The 21,146-nt window shown below is 34.9% G+C and overlaps 1 long non-coding RNA gene across 4 annotated transcripts in view; it reads left to right on the top strand.

Moving 5' to 3' along the window:
• The first annotated feature begins 4,772 nt into the window (after nt 1–4,772).
• The window catches only part of LOC105485519 (uncharacterized), a 251,490-nt gene continuing 235,116 nt past the window's right edge, over nt 4,773–21,146 (top strand). The window contains exons 1-3 of one of the 4 annotated variants that reach the window (XR_011620425.1): nt 4,775–4,926; nt 5,092–5,207; nt 8,895–11,614. This is a non-coding gene — a long non-coding RNA (uncharacterized lncRNA). The other 3 variants (XR_003018903.2, XR_003018902.2, XR_011620426.1) reach the window with 3 other exon arrangements.

The following is a 21,146-nucleotide window of genomic DNA, read 5'->3' as shown; positions in this document are numbered from 1 at the left end:
CATCACATTCTCACATGCACAACCAACTTTTATTTAAAAACAAAAAGGTCCCTGGATTCTTACTCTATGGTGTCTGAAATTAGGTGACTCTTAATTTATTGGCAATATAAGATTATCTCATGAATGTGTATTCAGACACATCATATATGTGAAGTAGAAGATACCTAGATATGTGTTTGTGTCTCTAGGGTGTCCTCCTGGATCACATGCCGTTCAATATGGCTGGAATGCTTATGCCATGATTGTTTGATTTTTCCCCAATAATAAATTAAATCTCTAAATAGTACTATTTCAGCATTATGCTACAATCAATTATAGCTACTATTATGGTTGTTTGCACATCAATGACCCCACTTTTAATCATCTAGCTTTTAATTGTGCTTGTTTCCACACTTCTAGCCTATAGTCCACTGCAGGAGGAACAGGTAAATTAATTAACTTTCCTGCAGTTATAGCCATACTTTTTTCCACTATATACATTATATACAACATACATATTAATATGACTTTTCACAGATTCTCACTCAAAATCACTCTGTAATATCCAGCATGACTATTAGGATAGCACAAAGCTCTTTATGTAAGCAAATTGATACCCTTCAGTTAGATGAGGTTAATACTTTTATCCTAGTCTTCTATGGAATATCTTATTTTTCACTCAAGCTGTCTGCCATTATCTGATCTTTTTCTCTTTTTCAAATTACCCCAAGTTAAAATGATCATTTTCTTACATTGATGCTTAGATACTAACTTCATTTTCTGTGTCCGCAATTGCTCACTCATCGAACACAAATGTAGAGACTTCATCAGCTGTACCTTACAGTTCTGTGCTGTATGAACTGCATCTCACTCTTTCTATAAATCTAGAGCTCCTGCTTTTGATAGAAAAAGAATAATGTCTAAGTTGAATTCTACCAGAGCAAGTCTTCTCCACTTTTCAAAAGTAATTGATTCTAAGTAACTTCCTAGGTTTATACTTCCAGACGTGCCTCTGGCTTCAGCACCCTGAGGTTTTTCTTTTTCACAGTTTCATTTCCAGTAGGCCTGCACAATATAGAAAGGCTTTTGGTATCAAAGTGTTGATAGAAGCTTGAATCTGGTTCAGTACGGGTCACAAGGATACATGGAGAGTAACCCAGAGATGAGCTTAGCACTAATTAGTGACAAGAGAAGCTGGGTTATATTACTTCTTCCGTACTGAACATCTGTTTTGTTCAATTGACTACATTACGTGGATTTGCTCTTTAATTCCCACAGTTAACGTTATGAAGCAAGTAGCATTTCCATTTCACAGATGCGGTTTAGCAAGGTTAAACAGTTGTTCATGAACCTGAAGCCTGTGAGTGACAGGGTATGATCTGCCTCCTCCCATCCCTGTGAGTAGGCATTTAAGATGAATTTCTGCGACTAGTTTCCTTAAATCTCTCTTTAGTCTATTTGCCATGCACTGATATTTTGTCCACTATGTGCCAGGCACTGTTCTAAGAGCTTTAAAATATTGAAAGCATTTGCTCATAACAGCCATCTAAGTGATACATTATGAACCTCATTTTAAAGAACAGGAAACTAGGACCAGAAATATTCAGTAAATTGTCCAAGATCATGCAGTTTTTCAGTGTTTTATTTATTTATTTATTTGTTTGTTTGTTTGTTTTTGAGACAGAGTCTTACTCTGTCACCTGGGCTGGAGTGAGTGGCGCGATCTCGGCTCACTGCAAGCTCCGCCTCCTGGGTTCCCGCCATTCTCCTGCCTCAGCCTCCCGAGTAGCTGGGACTACAGGCGCCGCCATCACTCCCAGCTAATTTTTTGTATTTTTAGTAGAGACGGTTTCACCGTGTTAGCCAGGATGGTCTCGATCTCCTGACCTCGTGATCCGCCCGCCTTGGCCTCCCAAAGTGCTGGGATTACAGGCGTGAACCACCACGCCTGCCCTTAAATGCTGTTTTTAAATACACAGACACATGAAACTAAATTTTAATGTTTAGCTAAATATTATGCTATTGTAATAAAGTCATTGCATTTTTCAAGATTTTGTTTTGTTTTAAAATAGATTTATATTCGGCAATAGACATTTTTGTTTCAAGTCTAGTTATCAATTGTCCATGCCTGGAAGGTATTTACCTTTTAAGCCTTGGTCACTCTAACTGCCACTATCACTATTTCCTTTTGGCAGCTACTAGACTTTCAGACTGAGAAACTTGGGATTAATAACAGTTTCGAGGAGATGTACATTAGAGATCCAATATATTTCATTGATGACACGTGCCCTACTTCCTCAATATCCTTCACTCTAGCCAAGGCTGTCTGTGACTGGAAGAAAGAAATACTTTGCAGGATCTATAGAACTGCAGGCTGCTGACAAGGACCATTAACTAATTTAGATTTAAGTGTCTGTGGAATTGCTGGCTAGAACCACTACAGCAATGCCATGGGATAATAAAGGTTTACTTCTGCCAGGGAGTCTCCAGAGCTGCCTGTGTCTCATATTTCTTCTTACTGAAGTTAATGCACTGGAAACTGTGTGTGTGTGTGTGTGTGTGTGTGTGTGTGTGTGTGTGTGTGTGTTTATAGGAACACATGACATGGTTTGAATAAAATGTAGGTTTGATAGTATGCAATTAGGTGAACAATTTATTACATGTATGGCATTAAACAGATCAGAAACAGTGTGTTATTATTGGTTACATGGATCCTCTATAATGTTATTTGGTGTGATGTTCTTCACATGAATTGCTCTGACAGTTTTTATGTCTTGTCATTGCATGCTGACGGCAGTGTGCAAATAGGTTTGCCACATAGGAATTACCTGTCCCACAAGTTCATTTTCAATGGCATTCTCAAGATCAACCATCCTTGCAGGAGTTAAGAAAGATTTATAGAATCATTGCAATGCAAATCCTTAGAAAGAAAGGCATAACAAAACTGACAGTATTGTATAGAAGAGAATATGAAAAAATTCACTATTTTTAATGTTTCATATTTTTAAAAATGTAACTGCTATACAATAAAAATGTAGACATTAAATTTCCATAAAATCAAATTTTAATGTTTTTTCTCCCCACATGTTAAACAACAGCTTCTGATAAATCTTTGTAAGGAGTCTATGCTAAAACTAATAAGTAACTGACATTTGTTTAAAGTGTGAAATCACCAACACATTCCTCAATATACAAAGCAGTGGTTTACATTTAAAATTATCTGAATGTAGATTACAAAAGGAAAACCTAGAAATTCTCCATTTCTGATACCCACAGTTGTTTGGTCATAGAGAACTTAAAAAATTGCTGAAAGAAATACTAGCATTTTGTAATATTTTTGTTGAATATATATATACACACATATATGTGGGAACATGTACGTATATACATATATAGAGAATACAAATTTTTAATGTTTAATTTTGTGCATATGAGGCAAATCTCATATGGTGTTTGAAAAATAGCTGGACTATTTCCAGAAAAATAAATTTTAAGTGTGCATAAAGAAAAAAACTTTAATCATTTTAAAAATCATTGTATGGTTTGTTTCTCTTGGGACAATTGGGCTAATTATATATTTTCTATTACTTTGTGGCTGCCCACAGCATTTTACTATATATCATTGTATGTGCCACAAGGATAAAGCAGTATTTGTTATTAAATTCCTACTACTTTATGAAAATTTATGGGGTACATAAGAAATGTTTTACATATACAATGTGTAGTGATCAAATCAGGGACCCAATTACATTTTTTTTTTAGTATAGTCATCCTACTTTGCTATCAAACATTGAATTTATTTCTTCCATCTTACTGCATGTTTTTACCCTTTAGCCCAGCAGTTCCCAACCTTTTTGGCACCAGAGACAAGTTTGTGGAAGACAATCTTTCCATGGATGGAGGTTGGGGGTCATTATTTCAGGATGTTCCATGCACATTATATTGGTTGTGCACTTAATATCTGTTATCATTAGATTGTAATATATAATGAAATGATTATACAACTCACAATAATGTAGAATCAGTGGGAACCCTGAGCTTGTTTTCCTGCAACAAGATGGTCCCATCTGGGGGTGATGGGAGACAGTGGCAGATCATCACGCATTAGATTCCCATAAGAAGCATGTAACCTAGATTTCTTGCATGCACAGTTCACAACAGCATTTGAACTCCTATGAGAATATAATGCCGCTGCTGATTTGACAAGAGGTGGAGCTCAGGCAGCAATATGAGCAATGAAGAGTTGCTGGAAATACAGATGATGCTTTGCTCACTTGCTCGCCACTCATCTCCTGCTGCATAGCCTGGTTCCTAACAAGCTACGAATGGGTACCAGTCTGGGGCCCCAGTGTTGGGGATTCCAGCTTTAACTCACTTGTCTTTATTTTTCCTCTCCCCTTACTCTCCCTTCTCAGTCTCTATTATCTGTTTTTCCTTTATCTTCTCCATTTGTTAAAATGTTTTGGCTCCCACATATAAGTGAGAGCCTCTGACAGTTGTCTTTTTGTGCCTGACCTAAAGATCAGGTAAAGACGGGAAATCTGGTGAAAGGAATAATCTAATTTCATTATAAAAGGCCCCAAAATAGAAATGCATATATCCCAAAGTCAATTTGGGATATAAGATTACTAGCTTAAACATTTATTAATTAATAGTTTGTTAGTTTTTGAGGGCAGGGGCTTGTTAAAGCAAACTGAATATGGCCTGAGAAACTCTGTACTTCTATGTTTGAGTTCTTGTGGATGAACTGTAACCTAACTTAACAGTCAGACAAAATTCAAAACCTAACTTAATAGTATGCATCTGTAACAACGGCTTAGTGTTGGCCAATCCCAGCAGCCATACTTCAACCACTCATAGACTGCGAAATGTTCAAACTGCATTCAAAGAAGGCAAATGCTGAGCTGTAACCGATCTCACTGTTTCTGTACCTCACTTCTGATTCCTGTATGTCACTTTCCCTTTTTTGTCTATAAATTTGTTCTGACAATGAGGCACCCCTGGAGCCTGTCTGAATTTTCTGTGATTCTGGGGGCTGCCCGATTTACAAATCGCTCATTGCTCAATTAAACTTCTTTAAATTTAACTCAGCTGAAGTTTTTCTTTTACCAGATGGTGTCAGAAGCACATCCGAAGTGGAGCTTTTAGTGACCCTCAGGAACACGGAGTGAACACGCAAGGAACCCGCAGGACCCACTCGTGTCCATTGATCTCTGGGAGTAGATGGGGTAAGCTCCGTTTTGGATTTAGGAGCTCCACGGGCTCGTGTTTTCAGATCCCTGAGTTTCTTTGCGCAAATTTCTGGTCCCAACTGGGTTTGGCATCATGGCAGAAACAGGACTGGGTCCGGGAATGGATTTGATCCGGGAATGAACTGGCTTGGATACAGTTAGAGGTCTCTTACATCTGACTGGGTCAGAAAGGAACTGGTAGTAAGCAGTAATATTGCAGGGGTTATGAAATTTGGCTTTTAAAAATTAACAGGAATTTTTGTGTTCCACCCGCTATGTTAAATTTTTCTTGTATACTCAGGTAGAAAAAAGTCATTGACTAAGTTAATCAAGAGAACCTGAGAGTAAAGCCAATATTTTAGGTAAAAATTAGATCCTTAATTTCTGGGCAACTGAGTTCATTCTGGTTTATACTCTAAGCCTGGGAGGCAGCGAAGTCTTACGGCAAAATCTTACCGTAGGTAACTTACAGGGGAACGCTACAAATGAACAACAATGCATCGAAGGAAATTTAAAAATGAGGCTTCTCGGTAAATTTCCATTGGCTAAGAATGAATTTGGCACCACAGGATGTCAACTGCTGTTCTCTTTGGAATGATCTGTCTTGCACTCTTTGCTGACTACTATGGGTGACAGGTTTAGGCATTGACAGGATCGTGGGACATGGGGAGCTTATTCCTTCCTAAAAGGGGAAACTTGAGAAGTGATGAGACTGCTGGAAAAAAATCCCTTTGCTACCAAGAAGCAACCACCTGAACTTTTCAGCGTTGCTTCAATGGGTGGGTCTTTCTCTGGCCTCCCTGATCATTGTGACTTCTCCAACCTGCCACAGGCAATGCTTTCCTCTCTCTCCTTTCCCTTTCTTATCTTTTCTCTTACTCAGAGCGACCATCTTGCCCAGAGACCACGTGTTGAAACTCCTACGGAGAGGTTGGATTAAAGATGACGGGCCCCATCTGAGGGCAAATGTAAGCCTTGCCAATTTGATATTGGGTGCCAAGCAGAGTGGCTAATATCTATGCTTTATGACACGTATTTTGCTCTGGCCAGACTGAAAAAAGATAAATTTCCTTTATGATGCATCTTGGCCCTGGCGTGATGGTGTGGAAAGCTGAGTCACTAAGGCTGTTCGGGGAAAGGGAAACCACAAGTTTGGCATGCTGGCAAAAGGATAAGAATTTCTTACCAGTCAGGTTTCTGGCTTCTCTCTCTGTGTGCAAACAGTTGAATGAATGGTAAAAATCACTGTTTATGTCTTCTGTAAAGTTTTGATTAATGCGAAAAAGAATTCTGAGTCTTAAATTGATAGATTTGTGCTATGAATTTGTTTTTCTGTGTCAAGGAGTACCTGAGGATAAAACATGGGCTTAGGTCCGCATAAGCTGGCTGCTCAGCATGGCCTAGCAAGCTGGTCAATAACAAACTTCCCCACAGGTCCCTAAAATAAACACAAAAACTGGATGGGGTCTCCAACTTGATTTATGTCCTCGGGAGCTTGACTTTGTAACCATTTGGCAGTACTTTCTCTTGGTCTCCGCCTTCCAGGGAACAGGAATTTTAGGATTTATGTCATAGTTAGCTCTAAAAATTACCTTGAGTCGTTAAAAGCGTTTGCAAACTCAAAACTAACTACTCTAGATTCCTTCTGGGAAGGGCAGTGGAGACTGCCCTGTGCCATATCTCCGTAGCGAGGGTTTTGCCCTTTCACCCTGGCAGTCTGGGTTTGATTCCCTGCTTAGGAAGAAAGTCCTTTTTGGTTTAATATTTGCATGATGTTGTCTAGTCTCTTCTTCTCCATGGACTATCTTAAATTTTCCTTTCTCTGAGCACCTGAAAGGTTACCTTTGGTAAAGTTCAAAGGCCAGAAATATTGGGTCTTTGACCATTTAAACAAAACTTTAAAAGAACTTTATTAAAGAGTGCTATTGTTAAAAGTCAGCTTCATTAAAAGAGGATATTCAAGCTCTAACAGCCTGGACTTCTTGGGAAAACAATAAGGCAGCAGAAACCCCTTTCCTGACCTTGCTCTTCCTAGAACTCCACCATAAAGCCAATAACCAATTAAGAAACTTAAAAACTGGCAAATGAAAAATCTTACAACTACTATAGTAATCTTCTGTGTAATTATATAGGCATTGTGTATAATATTTATATAAAAGAGCTCTAATTAATTGGCTTAAACAAAACTAAGCGCTTAAATCAAATATTTTGAAAGCAAAATGAAAACTGTAATGCCGCTGGGCGTGGCAGGAGGATCACCTGAGGTCGGGAGTTTGAGACCAGCCTGGCCAACATGGTGAAACCCTGTCTCTACTAAAAATACAAAAAAATTAGCCAGACATGGTGGTGGACACCTGTAATCCCAGCTACTCAGGAGACTGGGGCAGGATAACTCCTTGAACCAGGGAGGCAGAGGTTGCAGTGAGCTGAGATCATGCTATTGCACTCCAGCCTGGGCAACAAGAGCAAAACTCCACCAAAAAAAAAAAAAAAAAAAAAAAAAAAAAGAGAGAGAGAGAGAAAATTGTTCAATTTATTCTGGAGACATTAAATTCCAAATAAGTCTTGGGGATATGTGGAATTAGCCATGCCCCATACCTATGCAAGAAAGGTTATAAAGTAAAACATGTCACATATGGTCTGTGTATGTCATGAAAGAATTTATGAAAAGAAACTTACACCAGAAATGTTGTACAATTTACAGGTGGTTAGGCCTCCTAAATGCTTCACAAAATGTCACTTGACTCTTAACAGTACAGCTTGCCTGATTTACAGCTAGGTAAGTCCTAGGACATGTGAAGTTAGATTCTGGAAAGAAACCTTATCTGCATTTCTTTCTGGGTCCTGGCGCCACACCTAGTACATAATTAAAATCCCTTACTTATCAAGGTTTTCACCAAAAGTAAAAGTCACTAAGAGTTAACATTGTAATGTGTAATTGAGACTACTGAAAAAATATATTTACATACAAGATGTGTAAGGAGAATAAAATGTGTTTTTGTAAGAGATTATAAGCATGTATGGGAATGTAAATTTTTGCCTAGGTTAGAGGGTTAAAAGATTGTTTTACATTAAATAAAGCTAAAGGTTTGAGCAAGTTGTGGAAGGTTTATAAAAATTAATTATAAAAGATTCTATGTGTGAACATACTGCCAAAAGTTAAAATGGCATTAGTCAAGTTTTTTTTTTTTTTTCCCATAGATAAGACATTGGAATAAAAGCACAACGAAATATTCTTAGAACATTGTTCTGCTCTGAGAAAAAAAAAAGTAAGGGGTTATAAAAGGTTTTTAAAAATATTACCTTATGGTCAAATTAATTAAAACTGAATAGATTTATAAAATGTTATCAAAAACTAGCTTCAACATTAAAAATACACTAATGGAAAAATAAAATTTGGGTTTCTCTTTTAAAAACATGTAATATTAAAAGATGATGAAAAGTTTTTGTTTACCTTTTAAGTAAACTACAAAAGAAAAGGGGGGCAGGCAAAGAAAGGAGACAGAGTCAGTAGACCTATACTCTCTTCATTGGGTCTTGTTTGGAAAGCTGAGTCTCCTCCCTATCAGAAAAATGTTTCTTCCTTTAAAAAATTTTTCAGTTATTATTATGGCTAAATGAAAAGCTTATAGTAACCTAAGATTCTATTTTGTAATATCCAATGTTTTAAACCTTTGTTTTAAGCCCATGGTTCACTGAGGACAACCCCTTCCCAATCTAGAACCCAAAGATTGGATTTTCTGCGAACATCAGAGAAAGACTGTCCTTGCTATGTACATTGCAGCAAAGATTTGGAGCCTTGAACCTTGGGTTCATGATCTCACAACTGAGAAATGTCCCTCCACACTCCTGAACTGTACAACCATTGAAACCCTTAAGGTAAAATTGACCAGGAAAGTTTCTCCCCTTAAGAAGATGGCATCCTTGATGTGAACAGCTTTTCCCAAGATCCTGGATCAAAACGTCTACTATCACGAGACTCTTATATTAGAATATTTTTCCTTGTTTATGCCTTTGGGAACAATAGTAATGAAAAGGGGATCTATTATGTGCACTTACAGGATATACTTTTGTTTGTGAAGCACTTTGCATCCAGCCTTATATGTGAATAACCTTGCACTTTAATAGATAAAACATGAAGTCCCAATGTACATGAGAAAATTTAGTGGTACATATGTTGCCTCATAATCAGTCAAAACTCTTCTTAACTCACATTATGGATTAAGAAGAACGTTGTCAGGAGGCCTTTGCTCTTCTAAAAAGACATCATTTGTTAGGTCCTTTTTCCATGGGTTAGAATAAAAGAGGCAATAATTAGAAATGTCACCCTAATAATAGGCTCTACAGCAAATTCTACTTTAAAGGCTATTGTTACACAACAGACTTTAAATTATCTTGTGAAAGTTATGCTAAATAATAGAATTGGCCAAACAGAAAAGTACCTGCACAGTTGCTGACACCTGTGGCTTATGGAGAAATACATCAAATGTAGATTATACAGTTTCAGTTGTAGGGTATTAATGAAAAGACCACTTGGTCAAGGAAGTGGATGCTTCATCTAGCTCATTCTTTAATCTATTTAATTTTACTTGGTTTGGTTTATGGGGAACCTGGGTAAGGAGCACACTCAAAATTTGTTATTATTCTCCCAGTAGTCATAATAGTAGTCTCCCTGGTGAGCTGTATCCTCTCAAAGGTTTTAAATGTTTGCATGCAGCCATCTCTAGAACATCAAACGGTCTCTATTCAACTGGAATGACGAAAGCGGAAAGAAATGTGTGACCCCGAGGACACCATAACCTACGAATGATGTGCTGAGACTAGAAACCCTAAAGGATGTTACTGAGAATGGCACTAAGGCCTTAAGTTTGGGTCACACTCTCACCTAAGTGAGAACCTGGCTGAAAAGGGAGAATGTTTTAAAAACAAAATTAGAGGAAGGACTGAGCTCATGCACTAGGCCCCAACAAACCACAACAAGCTAAAATGGAGTCACTGGTGCTAAATGTGACATAATCAAACTAAGGCTTTAAGAAAACACATAGATGCTAGAACGGACCAGCATTCCATTTGTTTTTCTCCTGTAAACAGGATGTCTATCATAAGGAGGTACCGTCGACTCAGTCCTTATTCTCTCCTTGCAAAACCCACTTTTTTACTGTTTCCCAGTGGGTTTCAAAACCATATAATACAGATATTAACATCACTGACTAAGATTTTGGTCAATCTCTCAAAATTGAGAAAATGACCAAAAGGGGGAAGTAATTGTTAAGGCAAACTAAATATGGCCTGAGAAGAACTCCATAGTTTTATATTTCAGTTCTTGTGGATGAACTGTAACTTAACTTAATAGTCAGACAAAATTCAAAACCTAACTTAATAGTATGCATTTGTAACAATGGCTGAGTGTTGGCTAATCGCAGCAGCCATACTTCAACAACTTATAGACTGCTGAATGTTCAAACTGTGTCCAAATAAGGCAAACACCGAGCTGTAATCAGCCTCACTGTTTCTGCACCTCACTTACGATTCCTGTATGTCACTTTACCTTTTTTGTCTATAAATGTGTTCTGTCCATGAGGCACCCCGGTCTCTGTGAATCTGCTGTAATTCTGGAGGTGCCTGATTTGCGAATCATCCATTGCTCAATTAAACTCCTTTAAATTTAACTCAGCTGGAGTTTTCCTTTTATCAGGTTGAATTTTACATATCTACTTTAGATTTTAATTTCTTCTATATTACAAAGGCTGATAAGATGTTTGTTAAATAAATGAACTCAATGCATTGGACAAAAATTTCCTGTTGCTTTTTTTTCAAATTACACAAATTGATGCTACTTTATCCACCTTTCTCACATTTTCTGTGTCCTAATCTCACACTGGAGGTTCAATAGTCTTCTTCATACCTCAAGTGCTTTCTCTTGTAATATGAAAGGCATGTGGCCACTTTCCTTTTCTAATTATTTCATAAATCTAAACGTTTTCATTACCTATTGGGTACTACGCTCATCATCTGGGGTGAAGGCATAATTTGTACACAAAATCTCAACAATATACTATTTACCCATGTAAAAAAACCTAAACATGTACCTGTTGAACCTAAAATAAAAGTTGAAAAAGAAAAACAAATAAATAATACCTTCCCAGAATATTGCCTATGGGAACAAGTCTAAATTCCTTAATATAGAGTAAAATGGTAATAAAATTCTTGCCCTGATTCTTTCTTAGGCCTATGTCATTTCAACACTCACCATCACCATTCTTCCCCAATCTCTTCCATTTTTTTGAGCCTAAAATCCTTAATACATTGAATTTTTGTTCAATATTTGTTATATGCCCAAAACTATACTAAGCTGCTGGACTCATGCTCTTTCACAATTTCTTTTCTGTTCCTTTCAGACTAGTGAAATAATACTGATTTTTAATGATCTGTCTTTTCTTGGAAATTTTTTATTTCCAAATGTCAAAAAAAGAACTCATAATTTTTGTCTCTCAATTTCCGTAACATTTGTCAATGTCATTGACATAGCCCTAGTAATTATGAGATGTACATTGTTAGTTACACAAATTTCTTGCTTTCCTACTTTTGATGTCCTTAAGGTCAGATATTATGTTTTACTCATTTGTATTCTTATCAGAAAAACTGTGGCTTACATGTAATATATATTCAACACTTGTTTGAATGCAAAATGTACTAAAATAGTACAAGTATCCAAGTTGCTTTACTTAATCTCTTCTACTGCCCCCACCCCAAAAAGTGATATGTAAAAGTGCACAAAATTATGTGTATGCATATGTAGATCAATAGATAGAAGCATCTATGAACACAAATAAAAAATTTAGGAAATGATTATCTTAGAATCACTTTAGCTTCAAATCTTATTTATTTATGTATTTATTTGCAATAGCTTTTGGGGAACAGGTGGATTTTTGTTACGTGTGTAAGTTCTCTAGTAGTAATTCCCGAGATTTTGGTGCACCTATCACCTAAGCAGTGTACACTGTACCCAATCTAGTCTTTATTCCTTGCCCCTCTCCCCACATTCCCCTTGAGTCTCCAAAGCCCCTTTTATCATTCTTATGCCTTTGCATCCTCATAACTTAGCTCCCAATTATAAGTGAGAACATACAAAATTTGGTTTTCCGTTCCTGAGTTACTTCACTTAGAATAACAGTTTCAAACTCCATCCAAGTTGCTGAAAATGCCATTATTTCATTCACTTTTATGGCTGAGTAGTATGCCATGGTGTATATATACCACTTTTTCTTTATTTACTCGTTGGTCAATGGATATCTAGGCTGGTTTCATATTTTTGCAATTGTGAATTTTGCTACTATACACATGTATGTTCAAGTGCATTTTTCATATAATGACTTCTTTTCCTCTGGGTAGAGACCCAGTACTGTGATTGCTGGATGAAATGCTAGTTCTACTTCTAGTTATTTAAGGAATCTCCATACTGTTTTCCATATGGGTGGTACTAGTTTACATTCCCACCAATAGTATAAAAGTGTTCCCTTTTCACCATATTCATGCCAACATTTATTATTTTTTTATTTTTAATTATGGTCATTCTTGGATCTCATTGTATTTTTAATTTGCATTTCCCTGGTAATTAGTGATGTTGAGCATATTTTCATGTTTGTTGGCCATTTGTATAACTTCTTTTGAGAATTGCCTATATATGTCCTTTGCCCACCTTTTAAATTTGATTTAATGCTAATTCTACTATTATATATATAAAGGAAAAGAATATATATATATAATCTCACTTTGTTGTCCAGGCTGGAGCACAGTGACACAATCAGCTCACTGGAGCCTTGAATTCCCGGGCTCAAACAATCCTCCCACATCAGCCTTCTGAGTCACTGCAAGTACAGACAATCACTACCATGCCCAGCTAAGTTGGTAAAGACTGGGTCTTGCTATATTGCCCAGGCTAGCCTTGAACTCCTGGCCTTGACTGATCCTCCCACCTCAGCCTCCTAAAATGGTAACGTTACTGGTGTTAGCCACCTCATCCAGCATATACAAATATTATAATATCAAGTGTATAGAAGAGATACCCACAGTTATAAAAATCAACATAAAAATACAATTATGTATATAAACAAAACTGCTTGTGAAAAATAAAATCTGATCTTAAATATAACTATTGTATTTGCAGTAAATTATTATGTAATCCATATTCTCTTTGGAGCAAGATACAAACTGCTAAAAAGAAACCATCACAGGATAATTTTTTTCCTTGAGAAATACATTTTTTTGTTGTTAATTTTACCAAAAATGAATCGAATGGTATCATTTGAGAAATACTTAGAATTTAAGAATATTAGTTGGCATTTGTGTGAGTGAGGCATAATGTATGACTACTCACGTCATTTTAGGAGATTTTGAATATTTTATCTATTATAATCTATGCCCACGTGATCAATCTTAATAGTCTTTACAATGTACTAATACATAGGATATGAATATAGTTTCTTGCTCCCAAAGACCCAATAGCATATATTATGTATAAACAATTTCAAACTAGTTGTATGCTTAAATTGTCTTTTCTAGAATATATAACCAACTTAGACACATAAGTGGCAAGAATATATACTATTTGACATTTCCTTCATGCTACATGAAAGGAAAAGTAAAGGTGTACTTTGCAGGACATTGGCCTGTGGCATAAACAATGGAAAAGAAAACAGTAAAAATAGCCCTTTACTTAGGTTTATGTCCATTTATTACATGAAAATAGGAGAGACAAACTACATCAAAACTATCCAACAATGTACACTTAATCCAGTATCTAGCAAGAGGAAAAATGAACACAAAATAATAAAATAATTCATTTAGATCATTAGAAACTGATATAAGTTTTCATGCTGAAGGAGAAATATATAAAATTTAAGAAATAAGCACTGTAGATTGGTTATAAAGCTTATTTGACCTTGAAACACTAATGTTTATGTTGTTATTCAGCACACGCAAGCAATATACAGACCCACAAGGAGAGAGGGTAGTGGAAAAAAATAGAAAGTTACTCATTTTCACCATGTACAGCAAGGAAAGCTCCAAAAGAAATACAGCATTGAACTAGAAATTGCATCAAAATATCACACTCTCCTGGTTTTTCTCCTCCTGCTTCTCATTTTCTTTCACTAGCTCTTTCTACTTTTCCCAGACACCACAATATTGAATTATGAATTGCCTAGGGTGCAGTGTCAACGTTCATTTTTCTCTTAACTCAGTCCCTGAGTGATCGCATCCATGTCCATCTTTTATATACCATCTCTAAAATTAAGGCTACATCATTTTAATCTCCAGATGAATTTCTCTCCTAGATTCTATATTTATATATAGAATTATATTTGAAATATTTAACTTGTATTATTTCCTTAAAGGAATCTCAAATCAAATCTGTCCAGAACAGAAATGATTTTAGTCCTCTCATCCCATAACTTCACCTCTCCCATATCCATGAGACCACCATTGCTTCAATCATTCCATTGCTTCAATCAATTGCTCCTCTGTGACTCCAGAGTTATTCAGTTTTTTTAAAGACTTTTATTTTTTTGGAGCCCTCTTAGGTTCATAGCAGAATTGAGAGGAAGATACAGCAGTCTCCCATTTACTCCCTGCCCCCACACAGGCATGGCCTCCCCATTATTAACATCCCCCACAACAGTGATAAATGTATCATGACTGATGAACCTACACCCAAAGTCCATAGTTTATGTTAGGTTTCACTCTTGGTGCTGAACACTCTGTTGGTTTGGACAACTGTATAATGATATATATCCATCACTATAGCATCATACAGGCTATTTTCACTGCTCTAAAAGCCCTCTGTGCTCTATTTATTCATCTTTCTCTCTTCCCTAACCCCTGGCAACCATATGTCTTTCGACGGTCTTGAAAGTTTTTGTCTTCTCCTAAATGTCATATAGTTGAAACCGTACAGTGTGTAGCATTTTCATACTGCTTAGTAATGTTAATTTAAGTTTCCTTCATGTCTTTTCATGGCTTGATAGCTTTTTCTTTTTCTTTTTTTTTTTTTTGCATTGGATAATAATCCAATTTTGGAAGTAGCACAATTTATTCAACCATTTAGCTATTGAAAGTCATTTGGTTCTTTCAAGTTTTGGCAATTGTGAATAAAGCTGATATAAATAAGTGTGTGTGTGTGTGTGTGTGTGTGTGTGTTGTAAACATAAGTTTGTAACCTCTTTTGGTAAATAAATACCAAGGGGTGTGATTGATAATATGGTGAGAACATATATAGTTTCGTAAGAAAATGGTTCACTATTCACCAGCTATGAATGAGAGTTTCTATTGTTCTGTGTACTTGCCAGCATATGCTGATTGCAGCCTTCTGGATATTGGCCATTCTAATAGGCGAGTAGTTATATGTCATTGTTATTGTAATTTGCATTGACTTGATTATGTATGATGTCAAATATATTGTTATATGATTAATTGTCATATTTCTATTGTCTTTGGTTAAGTGTCTTTTAGGGTCTTTGGCTCATTTTTTAACAGGCATGTTTATTTTCTTACTTTTGAGTTTTAAGTGTTTTTTTGTATATTTCAGATAACAGTTCCTTATCAGATATATCTTTTGCAAACATTTTCTTCCAAGCTATGACTTGTCTCTTCATTCGCTTGATAGTGTGTTCAGCAGAGCAGAATTTTTTTTTAATTTTATATTTTAAGTTTTGCTTATCAATTTACTCTTTCATGGATCATGACTTTGGTGACATATCTAAAAAATCATCCTAAGTCTAAGATCATATATTTTTTCTCCCATGTGAAATCCTAGGAGTTTTATATGTTTTACACTGAGGTCTATAATTCATTTTGTATACATTTTTGTGAAGGGTCTAAGTTATGTGGCTGGATTCACATTTTTGTATGTGCATTTCCACTTGTTCCGGCAGCATTGATGGAAATGACTATCTTATTTCTATTCTATTTCTTTTACTCCTTTATCAATGATCAGCTGACTTTGTGTCAATTTCTGGGGTCTCTATTCTGTTCCATAGATTGTCTAATATTTCACCAATACCATAGTGCCTTCATTACTATAGTCAGAATTTTTCATGTGGAATATTTAAATTATTTAATTTTGTTTTAATTATATGCTTTATATTGCGGTGTTGCCAGAAAATGAGGAGGAGTGTTATGTTTTTTGGGAAATTCTTCATTTTTTTTTAACTTGGCATATTGTAAATAAGATTATTATAATTTGTGCAATCCTCATAGGTGTTTGAGAAAAAATAATCACCTTCTCTCTTAATTAAAGCAATAAAAAGAAAGAGAGAGAGAGGAAAGGAGGAGGGAAAAGAGAGAGAGAGGGAGAAAAAGAGAGAAAGAGAACAAGAAAGCAATTTTAATAGCAATTAGAATAGGTCAGCTGTGAAAACTGGCTTATAATTAAACCTAACATTTTTAATGCCAGAAGGAGAAAATTATAAGAGATTATCAAGAATTGATGAAATATTTAATTGACTGCCGTAGAGAAAACATGTCTAATGAAGAGCTGGAGGAACCACGAATATAGTCTACAGAGAGCATTATCCTCAACACAAAATATCTACACTGTAGTTATCAATAATTGAAATTATACTTGAGGTTAACATTGACCCTATGGAATTGTACTTTGCAGTTTGACATTAGAATTATACTCTGTGGAATATTGAACCCACCTTGTATATAATTCCAACATGAAATATCATTTTATACATATTTATTGTTTTCTATATAAAAGATAGTATGTTAGACCTAGGTGAGCTTAAAGCAAAGACAAGTAATGCCAGATCCAACCAAGGTCTTAGTATTATTGGGAAGAGATAAGAAATGAACAAATGAATTTATAAAATAAAATAATAATGGTTTTTTAGTATGTTGTGGAAAAAATAGAAGTACACGATAGCTTGCAATGAAGTAGTACCACAGATGGAATACTTGGGTGAACTTTTCTGTGGAGTTGGCATTTGTACAGATACCTGAAAAATGGGAAGATTACTGCCAATTGAAACACCTTGAGAACAGTCTTTCAGGCGAGGAAATAGCAAATGCAGAGTAATGGTTAAAGTACTTGTTGTGGAGAGAAACAAGAAGAAGGCCAGTGTGGCTGAACTGACTTCAATATTTGTATAAGGTGAGGATAGGGATTTAAACAGGGACCCCATTCTGTAAGATGTAGAAGGCTGTATACAGAGTTTAGATTTTATTGAAAGTTCAGCAGGAAGATATTGAAAGATTTAAGCACAGAAAGGCAAGATCAAATTGACATTGTAAAAAAAAATGACTCTGACTTATGCTCTATGAATAATAATTATTGATGTGGCAAATGCAGTATTCCAGGCCAGACATGATGTTGAATTGTGGTAGAATTGGGGGCCAGGGAAAAATGAAGTAGTGACAGATTTGAAGTATTCGTTGGAGGCAGAAATCATTGTACTTAAGGATGGATTTGATGCAGGAGGGCATGGCTGAAAGGAGAAATTAGGGGGAACTTGGATTTTAGCTTGAGAAACTAAAAGGACATAAAGTCTTATATGAGACATAAGAGTTAGAGATGGGAATAAACTGGTGTGGCTGAAAGGAATGGAATCAAGGGTATTATTCCGTTCAATTTCGTAATTCAATTATTGGGACAGTCAAGAGCTTTGAAGTATGTAAAGCACTGGGGTTATCTCCTGGCACACAGCAAGTAATTATTAAATGTATCATTATTTTTCTTCTTATAATTCATATTCATTTTATCTATTATTACAATTGCAATTTTCAAATGTGTGTGTGATTATTTGATTAATGCCTTTGGTTACACGGAAGTCTATGTTTTCCTCTATGTACGTTTGATTGACATAAAAATTCTAAATTCACTCATAATTAAATTAAATATTTTTCAAAATAGATTTCAACACATATTTTATTATCTGCTTTTCTGAAAAATGTATTAACTTGCTAATGTTCAAGGTTTCCCAATTAGCACTCTCTATCTTTCACGCACAAAGTTGTTTATTTTTAAATTCTATTGCATGATAACCCTCTTCTTTCAAGATTTTAAAATTATAATTGCAGCTCTTTTATTTTAATTTATAGTAACTCTTTAAGATTAAGTTATATGTTTGATAGATTCGATTTATTACTGGCTCCTTGAAACATTGATTTTCATGTTTCATTGGCTCAAGTAATTGTTTATGTAGATTTTTCTTGGTTGTTTTATTGAGAAAGATAGATGGGGACATTTTATATTCATTCTATCATATCAAAACAGATTTTTGAGTTGAGGTGACTCAAAGTAAATGTATGGAAATTCACTTAGTGCTCCTTGGCATACCTGTCACATTGTATTCCCACAAATCTTTGTAGGCTTTATTACTGCCTTATAGCATGTGATATGGCAGAAGAAAGGTATGAGTTAAGTGATCAGTTTTCTCTTTGCAAAGGTTTTAGTCTGGTTTCTTTATTCTTTAAACTAGTTAGGCTTGGGTTTCTCAGAAACTTCCATTGGCTACCTTGAGACAAGGCTGTGTAAGAGGAACTTAACTTTCCAGTAGGCCTCATCCTATTTCTTCAAAAAACAAAGGAATAAAAAATCATTTTTTAATGGATTATAGAAAATGCTAGTTTCTTTAGTGGCTACTTTCTAGAAATAATAGTTTCTTTATTATCATTGTTACTTTTTGCTCCTAGAGATAATTTATTGTTACATTCAAGAAATTTATATTCAACTGCATATTTGAATAATGCTTTAGCTTTGTTTGGTCTATTTTCACTCTAAAATGTGTGTGTAATGTTTAAAAATTATATGTTAATACATACAAATATAACTTTTAAAACTTGCTGCTTCACTCTCCATAAGTCACAACTGCTTCATTAATTCCACAAATCTTACTCTTATAAAGGGAGCCATGCCCTGTCACACAAGAGTTCACTCATCACAAAGAAAAAGTGAGCTTTATTTTTTTTTTTTAATTTTCATTTTGAAATAATGATGGAGTCACATCTGGTTACAAGAAGTAATACAGAGAGATCTCATGAGCCCTACACCTGGTTTCCTCCGGTGGTATTTATCTTGCAAAATGATAAAACAATATTATACAAGGATATTGACCTTAATATATTTCACTTATTGAGATTCCCACAGTTTTACTTGTACTCATTTATGTGCATAGATTTACTATTACACAATGTTATCAAATGTGTAGGTTTGTGTACCCACTACCACAGTCAAGATTCTAACAGTTTCATCCATATAAGGGTCCTTCCTTTGTATTCTTCTTTTATAATCACAGCCACATCTCTCTTAGACCTTACTCCTCCTGAACCCTTAGCAACCACGATCTCTTTTGCATTTTGAAAATTGTGTCATTTCAGAAATGTTATATAAATGGAATAATCCAATATGTAATATTTTGTAATAGTTTCCTTTTTCCCCACTTAAATAATTCCCTTGAAATTCATTGAAATTATTGTAAATATCAGTAGTTCATTCTTTTTCATTTCTGAATCGGATGCCATAATATGGATAAACCATACTCAGAAAGCATCTTGTGTTCAGAATCACATTAATTTACTTCCCATAAGTGCATAAAAATATTTCAATGAGTTTGAGTCACTCCTAGCTCTTATCTCAAAAAATCATAGTGCCTGCCTTGTTTATAAAATTTTAAAATCCATGACATTTTAAAAACTTTTCTTAAAGTTTAATATAGAAAAGTCTGCCCATCAAAAAGTGTACAATTCAGTGAATTTTGCCAAAATGAAGTGTATGTGTAATCAAGATCAGATCAGTAAGTAGAAAATAATGTTTATCCTGGAAGATGCCCTCTTTTTTCACACACCACCTTTCAAGTATGACCACTATCCTTAATTCTCAGAATATTGATGAGTTTTTATAATACTCACAAACTGTTTTGAGGAATAGTTACTTTACACAATTCAATTATATAGGGCACATTCTTTTGTGTTTGGCTTCTTTAGTTCAATGATATATTTGCTGGATTTATCATTATTGTTGCCTTTAGTTATATTTGTTCATTCTCATTATTTGTATAAACCAGGTGACTGTATTCACAATTCTATATCATTGGTGAATTTCTTTATACGTGTTCCAACCTATGCTTTTGTAATTGTTATAATTTGGTGGTAGGTCTTGTTAACTTGGAGTTGAAATCCTCCATCTTTGTTCATTTTATTTTTAAGATTGCCATGACTATTTTTGGCCTTCCGTTGCCAAATGAATTTTAGAGTCTACTTTTTAAATTTTGCAAAGTAAAATTAAAAAAAAAATTTTTTTTAAACATGTTTTGATTTTGATGTGGATTGCATTGAACTTGTATAATAATTTAGGAGGCAATAAAGATCTTTATAATATTCCAATACATGAAAAAGAACATAAAAAAATCCTCCACTTATTTATATCATATTTAATAATTTTCAATTCCTTGCAATTAGTGTAGCAACCTTGCCCATTTTTGTTTTTATTTATTTCAAGGTAGTCAATGATTATTAATGCTACTGGTAAAGGTGTTTTTGCAAATTTTATGTTCTATTTGTCACTAGCATTTATAAATATAATTCATTTTTTAATAGTGACTTTGTATCCAGTGACCTTGCTAAATTAGTTTATTAATTTTGATAGGTTGTACATTACTTCTGAATTTTCAAGTTTACAACTGTGTCATTTTTTAGTATTGAGAGTCATATTCTTATGCCATCAGTTTGCCTCATTTTTTCCTCATTAAAATGTTGAATAGTCTTGGAGATAGCAGAGACAACAGGCAAGCTAATTTTGTTCCAGATTTCAGGGGTAATTATGTAGTATGATATGTGCTGTAGGGTTTTGCATGTGTGTGTATGTTTGTGTCCATGTGTATAAATGCTTGACAGTCTATATCATATTAAGAGAGTTTCTTATAACAGATTAAGACT

The sequence above is a fragment of the Macaca nemestrina genome, chromosome 2 (genome assembly GCF_043159975.1).
Source record: "Macaca nemestrina isolate mMacNem1 chromosome 2, mMacNem.hap1, whole genome shotgun sequence".
In the NCBI taxonomy this organism is placed as follows: Eukaryota; Metazoa; Chordata; class Mammalia; order Primates; family Cercopithecidae; genus Macaca; species Macaca nemestrina.
This window is presented reverse-complemented; position numbering and strand designations above follow the sequence as displayed.